The sequence below is a fragment of the Dermochelys coriacea genome, chromosome 2, assembly GCF_009764565.3.
Source record: "Dermochelys coriacea isolate rDerCor1 chromosome 2, rDerCor1.pri.v4, whole genome shotgun sequence".
In the NCBI taxonomy this organism is placed as follows: domain Eukaryota; kingdom Metazoa; phylum Chordata; order Testudines; family Dermochelyidae; genus Dermochelys; species Dermochelys coriacea.
The window spans coordinates 241904355-241928341 of NC_050069.1; the positions used below are offsets into that span (position 1 = coordinate 241904355).

General features: G+C 45.9%; 1 protein-coding gene across 1 annotated transcript in view; it reads left to right on the plus strand.

The window, feature by feature from the left end:
* Positions 1-23987, plus strand: part of CCDC7 (coiled-coil domain containing 7) — a 294105-nt gene that overhangs the window by 56982 nt on the left and 213136 nt on the right. The window lies entirely within an intron of this gene.

The following is a 23987-nucleotide window of genomic DNA, read 5'->3' on the forward strand; positions in this document are numbered from 1 at the left end:
AGATTTTCCCCTGAGCAGTACCTATCAGGGTGGCATGAGTGCTCTCTGCTGTCTTGTGCCACTGCATGCAGGTATAAAGCGTGAATCTGCCCCCAGCCCTCTTCCCTCCTACCACCATTTGTTGTTGTTAGAGATGCTATGCTCGCATTTGCAATTTCTGTCCTCTTTAGTGTACATAATACCTGTTGTGTTAGTTTTAGGCTAATTTAGAGTTTTTGTACATAGTTTAAAACTAAAAGTAAGTATTTATTAACATAGATTCACTGGTTCCCGTTTAGTACTGGTACCGGGTTCATACCTTGTTCTCTGGGCTTCAAGTCCTGTCACTCATGCCAGCTGTCTTAAGTGTCTAGGGAGGTGTATGTGACTGAGCGTAGTGTGGGGGAAGGTGTCTCCCCCTCTGGTTCGGTGGGAGGCTACACTGCCTCACTTTGTCACAGCCTAATGTCAGGGGAATTAGCAGATCAGGTGTGAGCAGCCTGACCCTCTCAGCAGGGCGTAGCACCAAACAGTCTATGGGCTCTGACCCTCAGGCAGGGCAGAGCTAATAAGCAATCTGTGGCTCTGGCCCTCAGGCAGGGGCCACTGCAAACAAGCAGTCTATAGGCTTTGGCCCTCGGGCAGGGCAGAGCAAACAAGCACACTATGGGCTCTGGCCCTTGGGCAGGGGCGGAGCAAAAAAGTTGTCTATAGGCAGGGAGGCTGCCACCCCAGGGGTGGGGTTGGCAGGAAGTGGGTAGGGGGACTCTGGTCCCCCCTACTCCACCGGGTCCCTGCCTAGGGCCCTAACAGTGGCGGAGTGTTCTGCCACTGGATCAGCAGGGATCTAGTTGCAACATGCTGACCTGGATTCAAGCAACCACCCAACTAGACTACAGTATAGTCTCCCTGAGCCACTTCCTACCATCTCATTGTTTGATACCTTGGCTCTGTGGGTGTCCTGTGTCTCACCGTGTAGATTGCCAACAGCAGTCCCAGCAGCTTCCCTGTGGACTCAGTCTCCTCTGGGGTCAGGGCACTGCTTGAGTTTGGCAGCAGAGTCAGAGGCCTGCTGCGAGCAAGGTACCTCTGCCTCCTTCCCTGGCTGGGCTCCAGCTGAGCTGGGATCTCTGCCTCTTGTACTTTCTCTCCCACCTCTCAACTTTTGGTGAGTGGGGTAAGCCCAGCCTAACTTCACCCACCTAGTCACAGAGAGTGGTTCCTTCCTCTCTGACTCAGAGGGAGGCCATACCACCTCAGTACTGTGGCAAAGTCACATTTTTAGGGGGTTCAAACCCTGCTCAAAGAAAGACAGGTCAGCCAGACTCAAGTATCTGCTCATGGAGTCTCTGGATTGCCTACCATTGCAGCCTTTTCTGCTCAGAGTGAATACTGAGCACAGCCAGATCTGTTAGGAGTGCTCCCCCTGATTTGACTGAGTTGAAGGGCAGATCTTTGTCATTAGTACTGTAGAAGAGGCAATGTAAGTCGTCTAAAGACTTCATATCGGGATCTTCAGTGAATGCACTGAATAGAGGCAAGGACATGGAAGTCCTTTGAAACCAATTCCTGAAGTACCTACACAGATTTTGGTACTGCAGAAGTAGGAGCCTTCTCTGGTGTTGTCTATGCCAGAGTCTTATGAGGCAGCTTGGGAATAGTTGAACCCGTTGGTTCCAATTTCCCCAGCTATTCAGGACTCCTGCCTGGTTACCAGGGTCTGGTGTACATGATTCAGTGGTTCTGGCTCCAGACCTGACAAACTGTTTGTTTGGTGCTGGCAGCTGCTACAGTTAGTGCACCTCTCAAGAGGATTCTATCTAGAGGGAAGCCAGAAATGATCTCACTAGTACCTCCATCTCCAGGCTGAGAACCTCCCCAGTACCAACGGATCAGCTCCCCCTTGATCTGAGAAAGTGGACTCTTTATCAGACTCTGAAGTCAGCTCTTATGTGTCTCGGGCTGGATATGTTCAGCAGTCGCAATGTGGTCCCTGTCCACCATGGTATTCCTCAGCATTCTAAGGACCAATGGCCTGACATAACTGGTGCTCATCTCCATATCTGTGGCCCTTTTGGAACCCTTGGGGCTACACTCCACAGTTTAGAACATCTCTGCTCCCTTCCCACTCTACTACATCAGCTAGACATTGGGAGCATCTGCCCACCCCGAGACTGGTACCATGCACAGGGAACTTCGTGCTCTGGATTTGCTTGTGGAGGAGTTGGATGAGACTCCATATCAACAACCCTCAGTCTCCTCTTCTTCATTGAATGATGAGGCAGTGATAAGAGTCTGCTTCTGCTGCTCGTGATGATTGTAAAGTTTATCGGGACTTATTGAGGAGGGTCACTGCAGCTCTGGATATCTAACCAGAAGAGGTACAGGAAAAGTCGCAGAGGCTAAAATGTCCACCAGTCTAGGTGAGATCCTCCGTGGTAGCTCTCCCTGTTAATGAGGCTATCTTGGAGCTGTCAGGGCATTATGTAAGGCACCATCTTCCCTGCCTCTCACTGCCATCACTATGTGCATTGCTTCCTGGCTGCAGTTGTCAGGTCTTCCCTCAAAGGTGCAACAAACCATTCAGGAAGGATTCAAGGGAACCCTTAAGTTTCCACAGATTTATACAGCACTTCAAAACCCCCCCAAAAAACAAACTCTTCTGCCTCTGGCAGTCCCAACAGTTTCCTCCTTTCATGCCTCATACCCAGGACTAGTATATGACAGAAAGAGGGGCAAAAGTTACAAGAAGCATCCTCCTCCTCTGTGCTCTTCTGCAGCTGCCAGATCACCTAAGTAAACTGGGTCCTCTAAACAAAAATTTTGACCCATAGGTAGAGAATAGTCTAGCACTCCCCAGAGTACCATTTTCCTCCATCCCAATATTTGCCAACCACCTGTCTCACGTCCTAAGTTCTTGGTCCTGCATTACCATGGATCAGGGAGTCCTAAGCCTAGTGGAATGGGGATACACCCTTCAGTTTGTTTCTTGCAGGCCATAGTGGAAGTTACCATGTTGCTCAAAGGGAAAGCATTTTATTCCTGATATTTCCTAATCCTGAAAGCTAAGGGGCGGATGTTGGGTCATGTCTCAGGCTTTTTTTGGATCAAAGACAGGTAAGCAAATTCCTAAAGAAAATAAAATTCTGGTTGATCACTCTAGCTTTCTAGTATCCCTTCCTTAGATTCTGGGGACTGGTATGCTGCTCTCGATTTAAGACTCTTATTTTCATGTGACAGTTCTTCAGAGCTATCAAAAATTCCTCAGCTTTGTGGTCAATGGATCACACTACCAATTACAGTGTTGCCCTTTGGTTTGTCAGCAGCTCTTTGCATGTTCATGAAGCGCATGGCTGTGGTAGCGGCACTCCTGTGAACATCAGGAGTCCATGTATTCCCTTATCTAAATAACTGTCTAGTAAGAGGCCAGTCCAGATCTCAAGTACTGTACAGCATGGTCATGATACAGTCTACCTTTGATACATTGGGGCTTCTAATCAATAAGGAGAAATGTACCCTGACTCCTGTACAGATAATAGAATGTATTAGTTGGTCCTGGACTCGACGAAGGTCAAGACTTTCCTGCCGGGCCTGAGATTCCAAACAATGTCTGTTATTACTCTGTATTCAAAGGCTCATCCTGTCACTACAGTATGAAACTGCATTTGAGCACATGACAGCATACACTTGTGGTGCAGCATGCCAGGCAGTGCTTCAGGGAGCTACAAGGCTGTAGCCTCAGTGTATTCACTGGCCTGTGAACATATGGACATGGTGATTCAAGTACCTACTTAGGTCTTTTCCCCCCTGGATAGAATCCTTGAATGTTTGCATGGGAGTTCCCTTTGCTGCTCCACAGCACTCACCATAGTCACAGATGCATCCGACTGAGGTTGAGGAGTTCATTTAGGTCCCTTTCAGAAACAAAGACTTTGGTCTATCCAAGATATAAAGATCCATATAAATATCAGGGCACTTTGGGCTATATGTTTAGCTTGCTTAGCTTTCCTTCCACAAATCAAGGGCAGAATTTGTTGGGTCTCAGAAACAACCCAGGAGGCATATTCTGTGTAAACAAGCAACAGGGGGCCTGATCAATGAAGTTATGCCAAGGCGATTCTGCTTTGGAATTTCTATATTTCCGGTTCCATCAATCTGAAAGTTGCTTACCTTTTCAGGCGTTCAGACTACTCTGGTATATCACCTAAGCAGGTCATCACAAGTCACCATGAGTGATCTCCTCTTCATCCAGATGTGTCTAGGTGCATTTTCCAGCTTTGGGGAACTCCCCAAGTGGACTTATTTGCAATAAGAGTAACACAAATGTATTTTTGTTCCTTGAGTGGGCCACAGCCCAGATTCATTGACAGATGCCTTCCTCTTACCCTGGTCGAAGGGCCTACTGTATGCCTTCCCTTCAGTTCTGCTCCTGCCCAAGGTCTTGTACAATATCAAACAAGATTGTGCTCACCTTTATCCTTATAGCCATAGGTGCCAACTTCTGCTCACGCTGGTGGGTGCTCGACCCTCCTCTGCCCCACTCCAACTCCCCCCCTGTCCTGCCCCCTCCTGCCTCTTCCCCACACACATTCCAACCCCTTCCCCAAATCCCCGCCCTTTCCCTGCCTCCTCCCCTGAGCTCGTCACATTCCTGCTCTTCCCCCTCCCCAGAGCGTGCTACGCTGCCAAACAGCAGTTTGGTGGCGGCAAACACTGGGAGGTAGGCAGAGGAGTGGGGACGCGGCCCACTCAGGGGAGGAGGCTGTCACAAATATAAAGGGAAGGGTAACCACCTTTCTGCATACAGTGCTATAAAATCCCTCCTGGCCAGAGGCAAAGTCCTTTTACCTATAAAGGGTTAAGAAGCTAAGATAACCTCGCTGGCACCTGACCAAAATGACCAATGAGGAGACAAGATACTTTAAAATCTGGAAGGGTCTGTGTGTGATGCTTTTGCCGGGAACGGAAAAGGAATGGAGTCTTAGAATTTAGTAAGTAATCTAGCTCAATATGAGTTATATTTCTGTTTTGTTTAAAGGGTTGGTAAAATAGCTGTGCTGAATGGAATGTATATTCCTGTTTTTCTGTCTTTTTGTAACTTAAGGTTTTGCCAGATTCTCTGTTTTGAATCTGATTACCCTGTAAGGTATTTACCATCCTGATTTTACAGAGGTGATTCTTTTACTTTAATTAAAATTCTTCTTTTAAGAACCTGATTGCTTTTTCATAGTTCTTAAGATCCAAGTGTTTGGGTCTGTGTTCACCTATGCAAATTGGTGAGGATTTTTATCAAGCCTTCCCCAGGAAAGGGGGTGTAGTGCTTGGGGGGGATATTTTTGGGGGAAGATGTCTCAAAGTGGACTCTTTCCCTGTTCTTTGTTAAACCCTATGCTGTCACCACCAAGTGTGTTAAAGGACAAGGCAAAGTTTGTACCTTAAGGAAGTTTTTAACCTAAGCTGGTAAGAATAAGCTTAGGGGGTCTTTCATGCAGGTCCCCACATCTGTACCCTAGAGTTCAGAGTGGGGAAGGAACTTTGACAGAGGCGGAGGAAGAGGTGGGGTGGGGTGGGGTGGGGAGGAGAGGGGAGGGCAGGGAAGGGAGCTTGGCTGCTGGTGGGTGCAGCGCACCCACTAATTTTTTCCCGTGGGTCCTCCAGCCCCGGAGCACCCACTGAGTCGGCACCTATGCTTATAGCCCCAGCATAGACCCATCAACATTGGTTCTCAACTCTACGAGCCCTATTGGTCAGATTTCCACAAGATGGAGATCTGATCTCTCAGGACCACGGTTACCTCCTTCATGGAAACCTGCAGGCTCTCCACATGAAAGCGTGGTTGCTTCATGGATGACATCCTTGGAAGGAGGTTGTTCTAAGGGAGTGCAGGAAGTTTTTCTAAATAGTAGAAAGCTTTCAACTAGGACTATTTACCTTGTTTAATTGAAAAGATTCTCTAGTTGGCCCCTACAGAAAGGCATTTCCCCAGCTTGAAATTTTATTCACCATTATTGGACCATTATTTCTTGTTTCTGAAACAACAAGTGTTAGCTGTTAGTTTCAGCAGAGTCCGCTTGGCAGCTATCTCAGCGTTCCACCCACCCATGGATAACTGCTTGCTTTTTTTCAAACCCTATGTCCATCAGGTTTCTGAAGGGTTTGGACAGATTATATCCACAGGTACCCAATCAGCTCTCCTTGGGGAAATTAAGTTTAGTTCTAGTAAAATTGATGGGTCCCCCCTTTGAGCCAGTGGCAATGTGTTCTCTGTTACACCGTTATATGGCCTTTTTGGTTGCTGTTACCTCAGTCAGGAGAGTAGGAGAATTTCAAGCCTTAGTATCAGAAACTCCTTATATGATCTTCTTTAGAGACAAGGTTTACCTTGATAAGGAACACAGACCCAAAGTTCCTGACTAAGGTGGTTTCCAGTGTTCACATTAGCCAAGCAAATTATTTACTGACTTCTTTTCCAAAGCCTCATTTGAGTAAAAGTGAAGAAAAGCTTCAAACTCTAGATATTAGAAAGATTTCGCTTTTTACCTGGATAAGACTAGGCCATTTAGGTCTTTATCACAACTGTTTGATGGAGTTTTGGACTGAATAAGGGCACCCAAAGGAACTCAGAGCTGGAAATCCAGGAAATTTGTTTATGCTACCGATTGGCTAGAATCATACTTCTCAAGTAAGCATGCTGACTCATTTGACCAGATCATAGGCAGCTTCCACAGCCTTTCTGGCTCATGTGCCCATTCAGGACATTTGCAAGGCAGGCAACTTAGTAATTGATTGATACATTTACCTCTCACTGTGCCACCTCTCATCACTCTAGAGACAATGTCAGATTTGGGCAGGTGGTCCTAGAGTCTCTGTTCAACTAGACTTCGAGTCCATGTCAGTTCAAACTGCTTGTTACTCACCTATAGTGGAATGGACATATGCAATCTCTTGAAGAAGAAATGGTTACCAACCTTTTTTCTGTAACTGTTGTTCTTCAAAATGTGTTGTGCATGTCCATTACATGACCCTCCCTCCTTCCCCTCTCTTATTGGGGACTTTGTGATAGGAAGGAACTGAGGGGAGCTAGAGTGGCTCTGCTCTTTATACCTGTGTGCAGTGGTGCGAGGCAGCAAAGAGTGCTCATGATACCCGGACACGTCCTGCAAAGGGAAGGATCTCCAACAACTGTGTACAAGTTGTGCACACACTTACAATGGAATGGACATGTGCCACATATCCCAAAAAACAAGAGAGTTACAGAAAAAGGTTAAAAGAAAAGGAGTACTTGTGGCACCTTCGAGACTAACAAATTTATTTGATCATAAGCTTTTGTGAGCTACAGCTCACTTCATCGGATGCATTCAGTGGAAAATACAGTGGTGCATTTCACTGAACGCATCTGATGAAGTGAGCTGTAGCTCACGAAAGCTTATGCTCTAATAAATTTGTTAGTCTCTAAGGTGCCACAAGTACTCCTTTTCTTTTTGCGGATACAGACCAACACGGCTGCTACTCTGAAACCAGAAAAAGGTTAATAACTGTTTCTTTCTGTCCCATGGGAAATTTTAGGACTTCAAGATTTTATTTCATCCTGAATTGGGACAAAAAGTCAAAATCTCAGAATTTTTCCACAAAATGAAATATATTGAAATCTCATTTTGACATCATCAAAATGTTTTGTTTCAGTAAGGCTGAAAGTTTTCGTTATTATTTTGACTTTTATATTAAAATTTAAAATAATGCTTTAATTTCTCATCAAATATTGACAAAATGATGTTCCTGCAAAACTGTTCCATCAGAAAATTTTAGACCATCTGTAGAATTAACATCATGCAAATCCTTCTCGGTTTATTGTGTTTTTATTATTTATATAGAGCTTACAGTTTGGTAGGAGCTATTTAACACAGTCTTCATACTTGTCTTTTCTAAACAGATAATTTAGAACAATCAAAAAGTGAATGAATGTGTTGTTTTACTTCTATTATTTTTATTTTACACACATTTCAATCTATTGAGTTCAGTTTTAAGGTTTTCATTTATTCATTCATTAGAACTCCCATGCAGGATGTGGAGTATAGCCTGGTCAAATAATGAAAGTGTAGATTTATCACAGTTATAAAGTTTATTGATTCTCACAGGTTCTTCAGAGGTTGGCTACAGAGAAGTTTCACTTTGGTAATGGGATTGAAGTAATTTTCACTAGAGCTGTATACCTCTGATGAGGACTTTACATAAAAGCCAAATTAATATACTTGTTATAACTAAACAGAAAAACATGATGAACAAAGTAATTGCTTTGAAGAGCATTAGCATAACATACTCACATCTTAAAACTTAAAAACAGAGATAAAAGTCTGGTGGCGCCTTAAAGACTAACAGATTTATTTGGGCATAAGTTTTCGTGGGTAAAAACCCCACTTCTTCAGATGCATTGTGCATCCAAAGAAGTGCAGATTTTACCCATGAAATCTTATGTCCAAATAAATTTGTTAGTCTTTAAGGTGCCACCGGACTCGTTGTTTTTGTGGATACAGACTAACATGGCTACTCCCTGATAAAGAGATAGAAGTAACAGTCAGTGGAGCATCTTAGAAGCCATGGATCAACTGATGCTGTTTCAGGAGCCTGATGTATCCAAAATTTAGGGAACTAAACCAGATCATTTTTACCCCTCCTTTATGTAACTATTTTGATACATAACCATATTTCTTCTTCGAGTAGTGTCCCTAGGGGTGCTCCACTGTAGGTGTGCTTACGTGCCTGCGCTGCTGATCAGAGAACTTTGGTAGCAGTGTTCATTAAGCACATACATGTGCTATCTCTCCTTGTGCTCTGCCACTGGGCTAACCAGTGCGCTGGGACTAACCACGCTCAGTTCCTTCTCAACTGCCCCTAGCTAGAGATGGAGCCAGTAGCAGTCCATTTGCGATAGTTAAGTTCTTTAGCATTTTTAGTAGTTAGTTATTCTCAGTCTTCCTTGTAGTTTTTTCTCTTGATTTTCTTTAACAAACAAAAACAAACAGACGAGACTTTCATCAGGGAACCCTGATGGGGATGGGGTATGCCCAGCTTACCGGGCTTCAACGAGCGCCTCTCCTGCAAAGAGGTCATCGGTGTGACAGACAAGCACTCTTGTTGCATATGCTGCCACAGGGAAGGCCACATCACAAGAAATGTGGTCTCTGGCAACAACTTAGACCTAGGTATTGAAAGGACAAGGAGTTGAGACGAAAGATCATCTTCATGGAGGCAGCCCTCAAACACTCCCTGGACCCACATTGGGAGTCAGCTAGCAGGTGCGAGTCTTTCCCACAGTCCTCAACATCCAGGGACTGAGGGTCGAAGAAATCTGCTCCGGACCCCTCTTGTAAGTCATCAGAAAAGAGAGTGGTGAATCCTCAGAGCTAGCTGCAAAAGATCTTGAGCACACTTGGTATTGCCAGTACCGTCGGCACAGAGACAATCCCAGCCCAGTAGTCACACAGATCACACACGGAGCAGTACGTAGCATTGACATGCCTAAGGACCTGATGGGCATAGTCAATGGTACTGATGGACAAAGATAGGCATGGACAGCACTTCAGTAAGAAGACACTGCCAGTATGCACTGTACCTTGGCACCATCACTGATGCCCCATTTGGCACCGGATCAGTCAGAGTGAGTGAGATATTCAACTCCCTCTGTATCACCAGTGGCACTGGACTGGCTGGTGCCGCCAGAATTTCGGCACTCAAAAGACCTCAGGGTACCTGACATACCAGAGTCTTCTTTTCTCAGCACCAGGACCGAGTCTTCTCCAGTTCCCTGCCATGGACCTCCACTCTCTAGTGGGGAGTCAGATAGTGAGCCAGAGGAAGCTGTTTCCTACTCCTCCTCTTATGCTCCCTATGGTGCCCACTATCAAGAGACTCCTTGGGTATACCCTCAGGCTGCTTCCCACCCCCATGGTATTGCCAGCCATGAGCTCTATTCCACTGCCCCGGTGGCCATACTGGGGTCCCTGGGCTGGATATTGCTCCCACCCTTCTTGGGCTTCCAGCCTCACCAGTGAGCTCCCGAGACATTCTCCCTTCACTATGGCATCTAGAACCTTGGAACCTCCAGAGGAGACTGAGTAACAGGAGGGTGAACTTGAGGAAGAGGTGACTTTGTGGACCAATATCTCCTCCTCCTCCCCAGATAAAGTTGTCATACTCCCGCCACTGTCCTTAGCTGAAAAGAAAAGGAGTACTTGTGGCACCTTTAGAGACTAACAAATTTATTTGAGCATAAGCTTTCGTGAGCTACAGCTCACTTCATCGGATGCATCCGATGAAGTGAGCTGTAGCTCACAAAAGCTTATGCTCAAATAAATTTGTTAGTCTCTAAAGGTGCCACAAGTACTCCTTTTCTTTTTTGTGAATACAGACTAACACGGCTGCTACTCTGAAACCTGTCCTTAGCTGATGATTTCTGGCTTTTGCAGGACTGGCAAAGAGGGTCGCAGATACATTGCAAATACCCTTTGAGGAAGTCAAGGACAGCCATCACAAACTCCTTGACATCTTATTCTCTTCCTCATCCTCTAAAATAGCTCCCCTTATCAATGACCATATGGCAGACCACAGGTGATGCCTAGTTTGTAAATAGGCCAATAAAAAATATTACATTCTGGCTATGGAGATGGAATTTTTGTCCTACACTCCTCCGAACTGCATCATTGTGGACATGGTAAACTCCCAGGGCCATCAGCACCAAATGTGGTTCACCCTCTATGATAGGGATTGGAAGCGCTTGGACCTCTTCAGGAGGAAAGTCTATTCCTCAGCCATATTACAGTTTCAAATCAAATCTCTAATTATCAAGTCTTACTGGTGAAATATGACTGTCAACTATTTGAAAAGTAACAATTTTATTGATTAGCTCCCTGAGTCGCAGCGCAACCAGTTCTGAGCTATCATCTAGGAAGGGCAACCAGTAGCCAAAACATTGCTACAGTCTGCCCTCAATGCAGTTGACACAGCAACCTGGTCCATTTCCATGATAGTGGCTATGAGATGTGTGTTGTGGCTTCCATTTGGGCTTCCCTAAAGAGGTGCAGTTGTCTGTCAAAGACCTTCCCTTTGTATGGACTAAGCTCTTTGCGGAGAAGATTCCAGGGCCACTCTCCACTCATTAGGGATCTACATGCCTGCACAAATGAGATTTAAATTTGCAGCCCCAACATAAATCACATATCTCTCAATACCTGACAATGCTTTTATGAACCTGAGAGAAAAATCTAGGTTCCCCAGGCGGAAACCATCAGGCCCACTGTATTCCACATCACAATCATCCACCTCCAAACACTAATTTTGATATGTTGGTCAAGGTGTTGACAGACCACTACAGTTGAGCAACTTATTCTACCCATTTAGCATCCATCTTTCCACGTTTCACAGCACCTGGAAATGCATAACATAAGACCAAGGGGTTTTGGAAATTATTTGCAATGGGTATTCTATCCACTTTACCTCCCTCCCTCCACAACACCTTTCACCATCCCTCTTCAGTGACCCTTCTCATAAGAGTTTACTACAACAAGAAATAGATCACTTCTTTTAGTTAGGAGCCATAGAACCAGTACTTCAACATCTATGAGGCAAAGGTTTATATTCTTGCTACTTCCTAATACCCAAGAGGAAGGGATATTGGAGACCTATACTGGACATCAGAGTGCTCGACAAGTTTGTCAAAGCTCAAAAATTCAAGATGGTCACTCTAGCAATGATTATTCCAGCATTGGAACAAGATGACTGATTTTTGGCCCTCGACCTTCAGGGGAAGTTACCTTAGGGATGAATTTTGGGTGTGGCCTGAGTGTAACCTTGTCCCCAAAGAATACTTTTATGTAGTGGGGATGTGTCATCAAAGCTGCTATTTCTCCTATTCTCCCAGCCGAGGTGATTGCTACCAGGAAGGCCATTTTAACTGACAGATATGTAAGCAAACCGGTCGCCATGGCTTCGAAGGAAGTCTAGTCAGGCCTTTCAATGTCAGGTTTAGATTCCATGTAGGGGTGGGATGTCGAGGTTGTGGAAAAATGTTTACTATATGCCCAAGGAATTGTTTTGTGGTTGGGTGTGATAGCACTGAGTACCCTTCTGTTTGCTGGTGGAAGGCTGCTGTAGCAGGTAGGTGACCCTGTGTGAACTGAGAAAAAGAGTCCCTTTTTTTTTTGAGTCAGTACATGGTCTAGGATCTTTTGGAAGAGTCATGGATGTTGACCTCCTCATCCGTCACCTTCTTCAAGAATGACGCTATCTCAGAATCTGTGGACCGGCAACATGGTGTCAGTCCATACCTTTGCAAAACACTATGTGATTACTGGGGATTCCACCTCTGATGCCACCTTTGGCTCCCCAGTACTGTCATCTGTAACTGACCTGACTTCAAAGCCCCAGCCCTCCAGCAGGGATACTGCTTAGGAGTCACCTACAGTAGAACACCCATAGGGACATTATTTGAAGAAGTAGTTACTCACTGTAATGGGTGCAGACTCACTACTGCAGTACTCCCACTGGTTGCTCCAGGGATTAGCTCTGTCCCGCTGTGGCATGCCCTTTGCAGGTGTTGTCTCACCTGTTGTCTGCTCTGCTGTTTGTCTGGGACCCGCATTGCTCCCTGGCTTGTGGTGTCCTCTTCTGGACACAGCCCTCCAGCTGTGCCCCTGCTCTGTTCTCCCCCATTCCGGGGGTGTCAGCAGTCCTCAGTCTGCACCTGCCCTCGAGGCCAACTGCAACCCCAAAGTCTAGCCCCTTGCCTCAGGGACAAGCCACAGTCTGTATCGGGCCATAGTCCTCCATGGCCAGGTGCAGTGTAAGGATCAAGGGCAGGACCCAGGCCTGCCCACTACTCTGGGTTCTGACCCGGGGACCCTCTGGTGGCAGCCATGTCCTGCCCTTCTTCTCTCCCCTCTACTGCTTGCACTCCCTGGGCCACTTCCTTTTGGCCTTGCACCTTCTCAGCCCTTTCTGTCAGGGTCTCAGACTGGCAGGTATCAGGCTGGAGCTTTTCCTGTGCTCCCCTGAACCTGCCCAATGCTGCTTTATTTAAGGTGCTATCCCTGGGAGCCGGTGCTATCCCTGGGAGCCAGTCCTCTTCCCTTGCTTGTCAGGGAGAGACCCCTGTCTCTTCTGCTTTGCAGCCTTTATGTAGGGCCCAGCCTGGCCCTGATTGGCTGCTTCTAAGCCTTCTCTGATTGGCTGCGCTCCCAGAGCTGCTGTTAACCCTTTGTCTGCCAAAGGGGGGCAACTGCCCCACTACACTTACCTTGTGCAGTAACAATAGTTCTTCAACATGTGTGTCCTTATGTGTCCCACAATCCACCTTCCTCCCCTCTACTTCAGAATTCTTGTCAATGACTCTGCGGTAGAGAAGGAACTGAAATGGGTTAGCCTGCATGTGCTGCTTAGCCTTGTGGGAGGTATAAGGAGAGGCAGCACATATGTGGGTCTAATGGACACTGCTACCAAAGTTCTGTGATCAGTGGTGCAGGGATGCAAGCACACCTAGAGTGGATCATGTTAGAGAGCTTATTCCTTCACCTGCTTACTTCTCTGATCCTTCTCGCATGAACAGACAGCAACAATACCCGAAGTCCAAAGGTGCAAAAAATTGGATGTATATTGGGGTGAACTTCCAGCAAGCATGATTCCAGTTTCCTTCCTTAGTGTCTCCCTTCCTAGATCTGACACCACAGAACCTTACCTGTGTCCCTGTTCTCATTCCCTCCCTTAGCAAAACATGATTCCAATTCCCCGCCCCCAACTTCCAGATTGTCTGCAGACTATATAGTAAAACTTGAGTTTTGCTTAGCTATACCTTAACCAAACATTTTACTGAAATTTAACTAACCAATCCTAACATATTGTAACATGATTATTTAACCAATTTTATTCCACCACCTTAATTAGTTTACACCCAGCAAAATTAATTATACAGCAGACAGAAACAATCACAGAACCAGACAGAGATTATACAGACCAACAATAGGGAAATGGGGACTACAATGACAGAACAACACAGAAATGAGGATTTCACATCCCAGCTATTGATAAGTGAGTTCTTGCCAGACAGGATGCTATCAAACTAAGTTTCCTTTTACATTTTTGAGGCACTTCCATTTCTCTGGAGGCGATAGGCATTATCAGGACAGGACTGTATTCCTAACAGCCCAATAGCACCTTATTTCAATATGACTAGTTTGGAATGTAAGGATGTGACAGTTTGCTTCCCAGTTTATGGTTGCCTCTGCTGCTTAGCCAAAGGCTTTAGTCTAAGAACAGAGCCTCAGACTGTCACAGTAAGGCCTGGTCTACACTGGGGGGGGGGGGAATCGATCTAAGATACTCAACTTCAGCTACGAGAATAGCGTAGCTGAAGTTGACTTATCTTAGATCGACTTAAAATCACTTATTTTGCGTCCTCATGGAGCGGGATCGACGGCAGCCGCTCCCCTGTCGACTCCGCTTCTGCCTCTCGCCCTCGTAGAGTTCTGGAGTTGACGGCAGAGCGATCGGGGATTGATTTATCGCGTCTACACTAGACGCGATAAATCGGTCCCCGGTAGATCGATCACTACCCGCCGATCTGGTAGTGTAGACGTGGCCTAAGAGAAGGCCCTTACACCGGCAGACAGTGATTTTGATTTTTTCTTTTATACCTCTATAACTAGCTAAGTGATATGAATACACCTAAATTAGAGTATAGGCCTTTACAGACAGGCCTAAATATCTATATCCTAACAGATCACTCACAGGTGGACCCATCTCAAAGAACCGTTACTGCATAAGATGAATAACTTCTTGTCCACTATCCATGACCAGAATAAAATTTGTACTTGCCCATTATCAATATGTGGCATTCTGGATGTCCATACTTTTGCTTCCGATCATGACTGAAGCAATTTGCATCAATCAATTTCTTAATAAATCTTATAAGTCAGTGCAGTCTAACTGCTAAGTTACAATATTGCTGGAACTCCCCCCCCCGCCCTCATTTCCTAATTACTTCTGCAATTATGTTGTTCACCTATTCTTCTGCAGTCACTTGTCTGACTCTTAACCTGAGAGTGCCGGGGTAAACCCTTGGGCCTTGTTTGGTTCATTTTAAAATCAAGCCTTAGCATAACTTAGCATAACTTAGCATAAACTAGCATGACTGGAGTACAGTCATGGATGGTTATAAACTGTTCAGGAAGGACAGGCAGGGCAGAAAAGGTGGGGGAGTAGCACTGTATGTAAGGGAGCAGTATGACTGCTCAGAGCTCCGGTACAAAACTGTGGAAAAACCTGAGTGTCTCTGGATTAAGTTTAGAAGTGTGTGCAACAAGAGTGATGTCATGGTGGGAGTCTGCTATAGACCACCGGACCAGGGGGATGAGGTGGATGAGGCTTTCTTCCGGCAACTCACGGAAGCTACTAGATCGCATGCCCTGATTCTCATGGGTGACTTTAATTTTCCTGATATCTGCTGGGAGAGCAATACAGCGGTGCATAGACAATCCAGGAAGTTTTTGGAAAGCGTAGGGGACAATTTCCTGGTGCAAGTGCTAGGGGAACCAACTAGGGGGAGCGCTTTTCTTGACCTGCTGCTCACAAACCGGGTAGAATTAGTGGGGGAAGCAAAAGTGGATGGGAATCTGGGAGGCAGTGACCATGAGTTGGTTGAGTTCAGGATCCTGACGCAGGGAAGAAAGGTAAGCAGCAGGATACGGACCCTGGACTTCAGGAAAGCAGACTTTGACTCCTCAGGGAACAGATGGCCAGGATCCCCTGGGGGACTAACATGAAAGGGAAGGGAGTCCAGGAGAGCTGGCTGTATTTCAAGGAATCCCTGTTGAGGTTACAGGGACAAACCATCCCGATGAGTCGAAAGAATAGTAAATATGGCAGGCGACCAGCTTGGCTTAATGGTGAAATCCTAGCGGATCTTAAACATAAAAAAGAAGCTTACAAGAAGTGGAAGGTTGGACATATGACCAGGGAAGAGTATAAAAATATTGCTCGGGCATGTAGGAAAGATATCAGGAGGGCCAAATCGCACCTGGAGCTGCAGCTAGCAAGAGATGTCAAGAGTAACAAGAAGGGTTTCTTCAGGTATGTTGGCAACAAGAAGAAAGCCAAGGAAAGTGTGGGCCCCTTACTGAATGAGGGAGGCAAGCTAGTGACAGAGGATGTGGAAAAAGCTAATGTACTCAATGCTTTTTTTGCCTCTGTTTTCACTAACAAGGTCAGCTCCCAGACTGCTGTGCTGGGCATCACAAAATGGGGAAGAGATGGCCAGCCCTCTGTAGAGATAGAGGTGGTTAGGGACTATTTAGAAAAGCTGGACGTGCACAAGTCCATGGGGCCGGACGAATTGCATCCGAGAGTGCTGAAGGAATTGGCGGCTGTGATTGCAGAGCCCTTGGCCATTATCTTTGAAAACTCGTGGCGAACGGGGGAAGTCCCGGATGACTGGAAAAAGGCTAATGTAGTGCCCATCTTTAAAAAAGGGAAGAAGGAGGATCCTGGGAACTACAGGCCAGTCAGCCTCACCTCAGTCCCTGGAAAAATCATGGAGCAGGTCCTCAAAGAATCAATCCTGAAGCACTTAGAGGAGAGGAAAGTGATCAGGAACAGTCAGCATGGATTCACCAAGGGAAGGTCATGCCTGACTAATCTAATCGCCTTTTATGATGAGATTACTGGTTCTGTGGATGAAGGGAAAGCAGTGGATGTATTGTTTCTTGACTTTAGCAAAGCTTTTGACACTGTCTCCCACAGCATTCTTGTCAGCAAGTTAAGGAAGTATGGGCTGGATGAATGCACTATAAGGTGGGTAGAAAGCTGGCTAGATTGTCGGGCTCAACGGGTAGTGATCAATGGCTCCATGTCTAGTTGGCAGCCGGTGTCAAGTGGAGTGCCCCAGGGGTCGGTCCTGGGGCCCGTTTTGTTCAACATCTTCATAAATGATCTGGAGGATGGTGTGGATTGCACTCTCAGCAAATTTGCGGATGATACTAAACTGGGAGGAGTGGTAGATACGCTGGAGGGGAGGGATAGGATACAGAAGGACCTAGACAAATTGGAGGATTGGGCCAAAAGAAATCTAATGAGGTTCAATAAGGATAAGTGCAGGGTCCTGCACTTAGGATGGAAGAATCCAATGCACCGCTACAGACTAGGGACCGAATGGCTCGGCAGCAGTTCTGCGGAAAAGGACCTAGGGGTGACAGTGGACGAGAAGCCGGATATGAGTCAGCAGTGTGCCCTTGTTGCCAAGAAGGCCAATGGCATTTTGGGATGTATAAGTAGGGGCATAGCGAGCAGATCGAGGGACGTGATCGTTCCCCTCTATTCGACACTGGTGAGGCCTCATCTGGAGTACTGTGTCCAGTTTTGGGCCCCACACTACAAGAAGGATGTGGATAAATTGGAAAGAGTACAGCGAAGGGCAACAAAAATGATTGGGGGTCTAGAGCACATGACTTATGAGGAGAGGCTGAGGGAGCTGGGATTGTTTAGTCTGCAGAAGAGAAGAATGAGGGGGGATTTGATAGCTGCTTTCAACTACCTGAAAGGGGGTTTCAAAGAGGATGGCTCTAGACTGTTCTCAATGGTAGCAGATGACAGAACGAGGAGTAATGGTCTCAAGTTGCAATGGGGGAGGTTTAGATTGGATATTAGGAAAAACTTTTTCACTAAGAGGGTGGTGAAACACTGGAATGCGTTACCTAGGGAGGTGGTAGAATCTCCTTCCTTAGAGGTTTTTAAGGTCAGGCTTGACAAAGCCCTGGCTAGGATGATTTAACTGGGACTTGGTCCTGCTTTGAGCAGGGGGTTGGACTAGATGACCTTCTGGGGTCCCTTCCAACCCTGATATTCTATGATTCTATGATAAGCTATTCACACTAGTCCTCACATGTATAAAACAGGCCTTTCCTTATAACAATACCTAATAACCCCATTATTTGTGCTCTCCTACTTGCTTTCTAGCATATTTCAATCTAGTAAGCATTACAACCTTGTCAAGTATTGTACCACATAATATATCTAATATCTTGCTGAGCAAAAAGATTTAAATATTAGATTTTAGAAATAAAGATAGGGTCATAGGTCAATAGGAAGTTAGAGTTTTAAGTCAGTTGGAAAAACTATATTTGAAAGGTAGTGGTGAATTTATGAACCCTGTTCTCCTTTAAAGGGAGAAGGAGGTTATGGATAGACCTGGTTAGAAAAAGGGACACTGAAAAAATTGTCCCTTTTTGACTGAAAAAATTATAAATTTTTTTATAAGCTTTAATTCAAGTTTCCTCTAATCTTATCTGAAAGGGAATGTAACAAGCGGTCACTCCTATAGTGAGTAATTAACAGCTGGGCCTGTTTAGGAAAGCAGGCTTTTATACAGGCAGTACTGGGGCTTTGGGAAGGGCCCTTGCTTCCAGCGAGAAATGTATTTGGCCTGCACTCCAAGCCAACAGGACCTTGATCTAAAGGACCTGGGGTTGAACTATATGTAGGGCTAGAGACTGTATTCAGACTATATTAGACTTTCAAGCCTATTGTATTATTCCTTGGGAGTTCACTCCTCCAGGGCATCTTGAATAAAACTTTATTTCCTGCCTACGTCTGGGCAAGGAAAGCCCCAGAATGAGAGAGGGAGTATTTGGCTTCTGTACTTGCAAAACCAGGCTGTTGTTTCAAAAATATGATCTGAAATGTGTTCTGAGGTGTGGATTCTTAGAGTACAGAAATGTGAACGAACAATAAATGTCTGATCTAATGATCCCATTTAATTTTAGAAAACACTATTGGGAGAGGTGAGTTGGAGTAGAATAAGGGGTTGTAAAGGTGAGCAATCCAGATAAAGATGCAGAAAGTAGACAAAACCTGGCTTCTGTTTGACCTGTATACTATACTGTGAATGCATGCTCAGACATCAGTCTGGAAGAAGAAGATTTTTAGAAAATTGAGTGTAGGAAATCAATTTAAACTACCTTAACTATAGTGTTTGCTACTTGCAAACATTATTGTATCTTTCACTTTATTTGCTATTGAATATACTTTTCAATTAATGCCACTCAAGTTCAATTGTTCAAACTTTTAAATTTAAAAAAGAGCTGCATTTTCAATTTTTAAAACTTAGTAAAGAATAGTTAATCCCAGCAACTAAAAGAAAAATTATTCTGATTTTTTTTCTGATTTGAATCAAATTCTAAAAAAATTAAAATGTAATTTTCTGTTTCTTCTTCGAGTGCTGTACTGTGGGTGCTCCACTTCAGGTGTTGGTGCGTCCCGGTGCCGCTGATCGGAGATTTTCGGTAGCAGTGCCTGGTCTGGATGAGTGTGAACAATAGCTGTCTCGCAGTGCCATTGGTGCTTCATCTAGTGCTCGTGCGACCTGACCCCGTCAGTTCCTTCTCAGCCATCCTTGGCTGCAGACGGAGCTCCAACAGCAGTGTTGAAAAAACCTAGAAGAGAGTTAGAAATAGCTGTTTAAGTTTTAGTTATTAGTACTTAGACTGTTCATCATTAGTCTTAGGTTTCCATTTTAAATTAATTAGACTTTTCTCTAAAACCAAAACCAAAAAAACCTCGGGGGAAAAACCCCTCAGTTTTTCCTCTTAAGTTGAACCACTTAAAAAAAAGAAGAGAGAGAGAGAGAGAGAGAGAAAATGGAAATCCCAGGCTCTCCTGGTTTTAAAAGATGCACTTTGTGAAGGACACTGTACCCATCTCTGATGGGCATTCACAGTGCGTCTGTTACTTAGGAGAGGCACACATTCCTCAAAAATGTGCCTACTGCAGCAACCTCAAAGCCAGAGTGATAAGGGATAGAGATTTCTGACTAGAAATGATTTCTGACTAGAAATGATTCTTAATGAGAAATCCTAATGCCGCCTTCTGATCCAGGAAAAACCCCATTGGGGGACTCTCCGGGTGCCTCCTCCCTGGACAGAGTGAGTACCCTTTCCTCCAGAAAACCCAGGAAGCTGACATCTGCAGCACATGGAGAACCATTAAAGAGAAAACGGTCTCTGGTGAGATTGCTATCCTTGATGCCGATGGCCAGCAGGTTGAGCACATTCGCTGCTCCAGGCACATCCGGCACCGTCCATACAGTGACCTCTGCCGGCAGAGACAAGGAGTTGAGTAGTAGGCACAAACCAGCCTCCTCCTCCCGGGCACTGAATACTTCCAGGAAGGACACAATGCCAAAAGCATCGCTGATTGCAATGTCACCTCCACTAGTGCCAACTACTATGGAGCTGTTGCCCGAATGACCTAAAACGCACACAAAAGAGTGGCGCCGACCGGACTTACCTCCCAGGCGTCGGCACAGAAAAGCACAGCACCAGCACCCACAGCACCATGCATCTTCACTCAACCAACAGACAAGGCAGTATCTTCCACTCCAGATTCTCCTATTCTTGTCACCGATGGTGCCCTGGTACCAACGGCACCAGAACAGCCAGATTCACTGACTGCTCTACAGTTTTCCAGCGATGAGGAAGATGACCTGGAGGCGGCAGTCTTCTGCTCCGGGCATGCCTCCCCATCAGGCACCGGCCACTGACATTGCATGCGAGTGCCAGGGACCATCTTAACAGAGACATACCCCCTCGGCTAGATAACCCATGGATGTGCCCCCCCCATGCCATTCCCAATGCAGTGGGCACATTGGGCCCTATGGCGGTCTACAGGTCTCAGATCCACAGACCTCACACAGGCGACAGATACGCCCTCCTGCAGCAACAACAACAGAGCCCTTGGAGGCACCTGAGGATTCCGTAGAGGAATTGGATGATTCCAATACTCATGACTTCTCACCAGCCCACAACTCATCTTCATCTCCGGATGAGGTGGTAATGCCCCCTCCGCCCACCATTGCAGATGATTCAAAACAATTCCAAGACCTATTCAAACAAGTGGCACAAAGCCAGAATATCTCTCTCAAAGAGGTGGCTGAAAACCAACATCAGCTCTTGAAAATCCTACAGCTGGCTTCCACGACAAAGATAGCACTGCCAGTAAATGATGTCAGGATGGAGCTGGCAGAAACAGTATGGCAAACACCAGCCACCCTATCTCCAACATGCAAAAGAGCTGATAGAAAATAATGTGTGCTCAATAAAGGCATGGACTTCCTCTTCTTGCATCCACAACCGAACTCCTTGGTGGTGGATGCAGTGAACCAATGAGGGGAACAACCCCAGTATAAAACCACACCACATGACAAAGACTCTAAGGGCTAGTCTACACTGGCAACGCTAAAGCGCTTTAATGTGCCTTGTGTGGTTGCAACTCTAAAAAAAAAAAAAAACCCCACCTCCACGAGGGGTGTAGTTACCAGTGCTGAGCGAGAAAGTTGCAGCACTATAAATTGCAGTGTAGACAAGCCCTAAGAGACTAGATTTGTTTGGTCACAAAGTCTATTCATGAACAAACCCTCCAGTTTCACATAGCCAACTATACTGCCAGACTTGCAAAGTACAACCATGACGATTACCAGAAACTCAACAAATTCCCCACAAACATCCCAGAAGACAAAAGGGAGCAATTCCAATCTATCCTGACTGAAGGACAACTTGTGGTAAGGATAGCGTATCAAGTGTCCCTTGATGTCATGGACACAGCTGTTCGTATGACGGCTACGTCTGTAGTCATATGGAGGGCCTTGTGGTTGCAATCCTCTGGAATTCTAAGGGACCTCCAAACTAAAGTTGAGGACCTCCCCTTTAACAGAGAAAAATTATTCTTCACTAAGATGGACAAAGTCCTACACTCAAGTGACACTCTGAACTCTGGGCATCTATATGCCCCCTAACAGAAGTAGAAGGTATCAACCATACTTTTGTAAAGTGCCCACAGAGACCTTTCGACAAATCGAGACCTTGACACCGGTCCCAGAGACGTCGACCACCTCAGTCTCAATCAACAGCGTCGCAGGCACCATCCATCAAGACACAGTTTTGAAGCTTTGGTCAAGAGTCTGACCAACCTCCCCCGACATCAAGCGCAACATTTACAAAATATCCAAATGTTTGGTCACCAATTTATGACCATTCTACCCAGCATGAGCATTCACTGGGTACTGGAGATAATAAGATTGGGCTATACCATCCCATTCACCTCTATCCCACCTACCCATCCCCCTTCCCTGTCCCTCTTCAGGGACCCTCTCAAAAGCATCTTCTATGACAAGAAGTAAACCACCTTGTACAGCTAGGTGCCATGGAACATGTTTCAGTACAACACGGGGGAAGGGGTTCTTCTCCCATGATTTCTTGACTCAAAAGAAAAATGGAGGATGGAGACCCATTCTAGATCTCAGAACACTCAAAAAATTTATACATACCCACAAATTCAGAATGGTCATGCTGACATCAGTAATTTCAGTGCTGGAAGAAGGGGACTGGTTTTCAGCCCTTGTCGTCCAAGATGCATATTTTCATATTACTATACACCCCGCACACAGCCGATTTGTACGGTTCACAGTAGGGAGATACCACTTCCAATACAGGGTGTTACCATTCAGACTCTCAATGTTTCAAAGAGTCTTTACCAGAACACTGGCCATAATAGTAGCACACCTATGCAGACTGGGATTAATGACATTTCCATACTTGGATGATTGTCTACTGAAGAGTCGCACTCAAGCAGAAACAATAAACTTCATACAGAGGACTATAACTAAGGCTAAGATTTTATCATAGATATTTTTAGTAAAAGTCATGGACAGGTTATGGGCAATAAAGAAAAATTCACATTAGCCAGTGACCTGTTCCTAACTTTTACTGCAAATATCCCTGACAAAATGGGGAGCCTAGCTGCAGGGTCCCACACTGCCTGCAGAGATTGAGCAACTGTGGGGACTGCTCCAAGCTCTGGTGGCCCCTACCGCCTGTGCGGGCTTGGAGCTCCAGAGTTCCCTGGCTCAGAGCTCCAGGGTACCCTGCCACATGCAGCAGCTAAGAGCTTTGAAGGATCCCCGGTGCCCATGGCAGCTCATAACTCTGGAGGACCCACTGCCCTTGGTGGCTCAGAGTCCGGGGTACCCCTGCCAACCGTGTCGGCTTTTAGCTCCCAGGTCCCCACCCCCCACGGCAACTGGGAGCTCCAGAGGGCCCCCTGCCATCTGCATCAGCCGGGATCTGCGGGGAGGGGGCCCCCACTTCAGCCAGGAAGTGGCCCCATTGCCTGCGGTGGCTGGGAGCTGTGGGGGAGCCCCCACTGTCCGTGGCTGCAGGGAGCACTCTGAGGGGCCCCCGGCACCCATGGGACGCTGCAGCTTCCAGCTGACAGGGCTGAATTCATGGAGTCACGGATTCTGTGACTTCTGCGACCTCCATGAAAAAATCATAGCCTTAACTATGACACTTTTCCATACCCTAGGGTTACAAATAAACAAGAAGAAATCTACTCTAGTTCTGGTTCAACAACTAGAATTTATCGGAACGTACCTAGACTCAATAGAAGCCAAAGCATCACTAACAATGACTACTCTCATATCGGTAATCACAAAGAGCCCACAGGCCTTTGTACACACCTGCCTACAACTATTAGGACATATGGCAGCCTCCATGCATGACTGCACATGCGCTGTCTCCAGGGTTGGCTGAGCACAGAATACATACCATACATGCACACCCTAAACAGAATCCTGACAATACCACCAAAAGACCTGCAATCATTACAATGGTGGAGAAATTCAGGCTATGTGTGCGCGGGGGTCCTGTTTCAACAAGACCCAACATCCACTACAGGTTTTGTTGAAACAGGACCTCCGCATACATGATCACTACAGGTGCCTCACTGATTGGATGGGCACACACACAGATCAACACAGAATCCAAGGAAAATGGTCTCCTATGGAGACACTATTACACATCAATCTACTTGAATTATGAGCAGTTCGATACATGTGCCAATATTTCCTACCAATGATACGAAGCAAATCGGTAAGAAAGACAGAAAACATAGCTTGTTTGTTCTACATAAACAGG